This window comes from Squalius cephalus (assembly GCF_949319135.1).
Source record: "Squalius cephalus genome assembly, chromosome: 23".
Classification (NCBI taxonomy): domain Eukaryota; kingdom Metazoa; phylum Chordata; class Actinopteri; order Cypriniformes; family Leuciscidae; genus Squalius; species Squalius cephalus.
Genome location: NC_137144.1, coordinates 8521245 through 8526509, shown reverse-complemented (window position 1 = coordinate 8526509; position 5265 = coordinate 8521245). Strand labels below are relative to the sequence as shown.

General features: G+C 36.1%; 1 long non-coding RNA gene across 1 annotated transcript; it reads left to right on the top strand.

The window, feature by feature from the left end:
• Window positions 1–1331: 1331 nt before the first annotated feature.
• Window positions 1332–4287, top strand: LOC307151498. Its single transcript, XR_013819890.1, has 3 exons — window positions 1332–1588; window positions 1919–2802; window positions 3837–4287. It is a non-coding gene; the product is annotated as an uncharacterized lncRNA (long non-coding RNA).
• Window positions 4288–5265: the final 978 nt, after the last annotated feature.

The window sequence follows — 5265 nt, the reverse complement described above, 5'->3', positions numbered from 1 at the left end:
GTGCAGAGCCTATATGTTATTCTTCAATGCACAACGTTAGATCGTTTGTGCATTGCAACAACACACATGTTTTCTCTTTAATGAACTTTTGATTGAGTTAGTTCTGGTGTGCAATGCAATGCAATGCAAAGAAGTGCCAAAGCCGGTTATTCTTCAATGCACAACGTAAGATCGTTTGTGCAATGCAATGCAACAACACACGTTATCTCTTTAATGAACTTTTGATTGAGTTAGTTCCGGTGTGCAATGCAATGCAATGCAAAGAAGTGCATAGCCTATATAACTTTATTCAATGCACAACGTTAGATCGTTTGTGCAACGCAGTAAAACAACACACATGTTATCTCTTTAATAAACATGGGAATGAATTAGTTCTGGTGTGCAGTGCAATGCAAGAAGTGCATAGCCTATGATATTCTTCAATGCACAACGTTAGATCGTTTGTGCAATGCAATGCAACAACACATATGTTATCTATTTAATGAACATGGGATTGAGTTAGTTTTGTGTGCAGTCCAATGCAATGCAAAAAAAGTGCATAGCCTATTTTATTTTTCAATGCACAACGTTAGATCGTTTGTGCAAGGCAATGCAACAAACATATATGTTATCTCTTTAATGAACATGGGAATTATTTATTTCTGGTCTGCAATGCGAAAAGTGCATAACATTTATGTTATTTTTCAGTGCACGTTAGATCGTTTGTATAATGCAATGCAACAACACATATGTTATCTCTTTAATGAACATGGGAATGAGTTATTTCTGGTGTGCAATGCAATGCGAAAAGTGCATAACCTCTATGTTATTCTTCAGTGTACAACGTTAGATTGTTTGTGCAAGACAATGCAACAAACATATATCTCTTTAACTAGATGTACCGCATGGCGGTACAAAATATGACCGCCGCTCAGGCCTGCAATGGCTTTCCACAAAAATAAATGACGTGGAGCAATTTGGCTGTATTGCGTGTTTATGTATATAAGTTGTATATTTTAAAAGACTGTCTGGAGTATTCCTGTGGATCATGGATAATTTAGAGTTTTGTAATTATTTGCCATTACTATTTAAGTTTTATATCAAAAGTCATTAGTTTAGACACTTAACATCCATAATGTGAAAACGTCATCTGACTTTGGCATGGGTTTGTTGTGTTTTACTGAAATAAAAAACATTTTTTTCCCAAAAAAGTGGTTTTATCTTGTAGCCCTGGGGCCGTATTCACAAAGCATTTTATCTTAGCACTAGGAGTACTCCTAAATCGCACTAAAAGATTTTAGCTAGGAGTTTTCTCTTAAAAGTTATTCACAACGCCTTTCAGACCTACTCTTACACTGTAAAATATTTCCAGGATTTCACAATATATAACTGTAATATTTCACAGGTAATTACATTATTACCACTTCACAGGCTTTAACTGTGATATTTCACAATATAATACCGTATTTAGACTTTTACTGTGAAAATAATGCAGGCGCGGGGCTTTTACAAGAAACTACTGTGAATTCCGTCATTTTCGCGCTGCAACTGCGTCATCTGAGCTCCCTGGTCTGATCTCCTCCATGTCTCACTCGACGGATTCAGTGCGGTAAGTGTTTAATTTCATACTTTGTCAATTTGATGACTGTTTTTAATATGAAATTGCATGTTATTTAAAAGTATGAACCAAATTAGCGTTAGTTAAGTTCTGTTTCATGTTTTTGTAACTTAGCTGGAGCAGATTCGCGTCTAGGTTTGAGCGCGCAAATTTGAATGATCAGACGTTGGTTGTGTTAATAAGTGTATTAGTAGTACCGTATTAAGTTATTAACTGTGAGGCTTCACGTTAGCTACACCGTCAAAATTGAACTTTAGCTTTGCTTAATGCTTTTCTTAGTTAACGTTCGTTACTCTAACAGCGTTCTCTCTTTTCCCACAGCATTTTTCTACCACCGGGAAATAAAGTTATAAGGTAAGCTGTGGCCTTAATGTGTGTATTATGACAGTTATGATCAACTAGATACATTATAGTGTTGTGGATTTGTGCAAAGGTGGAATAAATTAATCTCAAATTAGTAACGTAAGCTAGCTGGGCGTCGTCCATATTTTTCTGCCGTGTGTGAAACGGAGCAGCCGTTGTCTGTCTCGTCAACAGAAAAAATAAAGTGCATTTTATTATAAAAAAAGATATAGGAAAATAAATGTGTTTATCACTGAATTAGTGGAGCTTCGTTAGCTGTGCTATTCTAAAGTAAAACAGGTCGACATCTGGAGATATTAGGAGCCATTTTGTCTGTGAACGGGTAATAATTCTAGGAGGAAGAGTGCAAGCAGAAACAGCCACATATGGACTGGCAACAGGCTCTTCCTCCATCCTCTGCAAACAGTACGTGTAAATGATGTAAATTGTTGTGTGCAAATGCATTGCCTGGGTAAATCACACACATCTAACTTACTTTGTTGCAGGACTATTCTTGACTATGTGTTTGTGATGTAAATGTTTTTCAGTTGCTGTTAAGTTATTTAAATTGTTGCTGTTTAATTGAATCCAAGTAATGTCACCTTGTTAAAACTGAGCTAACTTTAGTTTTGCTCAGTACTGCAACAGCAGTGACCCACTGAAGGTGATGACTGGGAACTGAAACCTTTTTAATCCCACTTGAATTAAACTAACATCTTTCTTCTGTCTTTTTGTTTATATGTGCTTCTTGGGCATCAACCCAGAGACAGGTACAAAATCAAAGAGGCAGAGAGGACACATAAACCAGCAAGTCTGTACACTGATCAGGAAGCTCATTGACTTTGAATGGATGTCAGTCTAATGTAAGTTGTGTTCCAACTTCAGAACAGACTAACGAAACACTGTCTCTGTTTTAAGCTAGAATTAGTTATGCAGTAAGATGTTTACTTAAGCTATTAAACTTTAATAATTAAAGGGTTAGTTCACTCAAAAATGTAAAGTCTCTCATTAATTACACTCCCTCATGATGTTCCAAACACATAAGAATTTTGTTCAACACAAATTAAGATAATTTTAAGAAGTCCGAGAGCTTTCTGATCCCGCTTATAGACTGCAATGTTATAACCGCTTTCAAGCCCCATAAAGGTAGTAAAAACATTGTTAAAATAGTCCACGTGACTACAGTGGTTCAACCTTATTGCTATGATGCGACGAGAATACTTTTTGTGCGTTCCGCACTATTAAGTATTTTTGCATCGCTTCATAACATTAAGGTTGAACCACTGTAGTCACATGGACTATTTTAACAATCTTCACTACCTTTCCGGGCCTTGAAAGTAGTAATAAAATTGCTGTCCATGGAGGAGTCAGAAAATATCTTAATTTGTGTTCCAAAGATGAACGAAGGGCTAACGTGTTTGGAATGAGGGTGGGGTTTTGGGTAAACTATCCCTTTAATCTGTTCTATGAGTTTAGACAGGCTGCAAAATGTCTAAAATTCATTGTTCTTACGTTTATTTGAATTAAACATGCCTTTTCAATGTTATAGGTTATTGATAGGTTAGAATAAAAACGTCAAATTTACAGACGTACTTTACAATAGTTTTAAGTGTAAATTTACATCACATTACTGGCTTACTGAGTTGCATTATGTACGCATGTCATGTAATTTTTGCTTAACCTCAATCATGTTACTTTCAGAGTCCTCTGGTTTGTTGATTTAATATTAATTGATATAGTACTATTCACATGATTTATCTGATTTATCATGAGTTTTACAATTGTAATTTCTTAAATTGTACACATTTTAGGATTAGTTTTACAATGCGAGTACCATACTTGCAGGTACTTGCACCACAGAGTAACTTAAACTTTTTGTCTTTCTTATCTTTTGTAGATAGTGGACAGAACCCATACTATGCAGGTGCCTGCTGCAAGGGAAGGAGCGAGACACCTGCAACCCTCTCTTTTCCCACCTTTTTGTCTTTTCTTCCCTCTCTCACTCTCTCTTCTCTCTCTCCTTCTTTCTCTTTTCAGCTCCTACGTTGTGAAGTACCATTATCACATAGTAAACACATGCACAGTGCACACACATAGACACACATTCCTGTTACCCAGTGTTCATTCCTGTTACCCAGTGTTTATTCCTGTTATTAAATTGTATTTTTCAAGTACCATTATCACATAATGGTAAACACAGTAAACACATTCACACACATATTGACAGACATTCATGTTACCCAGTGTTCATTCATGTTACCCAGTGTTCATTCATGTTACACAGTGTTTATTCCTGTTATTAAAATGTATTTTTCTTCTAAAAAAATAAAAGTTAAACCATTGTTTTTATCAGTTTTGTTTGGTCCATCATTTATGCTAAATCACAGTATAGACATGGTTAAATACAGTAATTCTACAGCAGCTTACTGTTAAATTGCAGTAATATGATAGACTAACTGTAATTGCACAGTAAAATACAGTAATTATACAGCAGCTTACTGCTAAATCACAGTAATATGACGGCATAGTTATTGTGAAGTCACAGTAAACGGCTGTCATTTCACAATTATTTACTGTAAAAATGATACGGTAACTTACTGTGAAAGTCATGCAATTATTAACCTGCAATTTATTGTAAATTTACAGTGAAATAATTAACAGTGTAGTAAAGAAAAATGACAACTCCTAAACTAAGAGTGAGTCTTCGTTGCTATGGATGACGTCATTACTCATGCACGAGCTTGACTGAAGTGACCACTTTGATTGGCTGATGATTGCAACGCGGGAATGATTCCAAACACCTCCCCTACGATGATGAGTGACAGGTGACAGGTCTGAGAATGCGTGCGCTACACAAGTAGTGCGAAGGACGGAAGATGATGAATAACTGAATAAATAGCCTAAATGAATAAAGAGTAAGGCTAAACAAATAACCTAGTAGCCTAATGAAACATATGGATTGATGCAATATCTTTGCAACATTATTGAATTAATCTGTCACTATATGCCTCTGCCTACGTTTGCAAAGAGAAGAACATTTTAATTTAATTAACAATGATACGTTACAATTAGTTTACATGCAATGAGTAGCCTAGTTTTGGTTGTTGTTGGTGGCGTTATTGCATCCCTAGTTATGCCTACAATCAAAATTGTTCCCTCGCGATTGGAAGCTCCTGTAGCCGCCGCATACGCATTTCAAAACATCGCAACGTGAAATGCCACCAAAAGCGGTTTGTGAATAGGTCTTAGTGAGTTAGGAGTCCTCTCGACTTCTTTTAAGCTGTCCCAGACTTAGGTGCTACTTTTAGGGCTAAAATGCTTCGTGA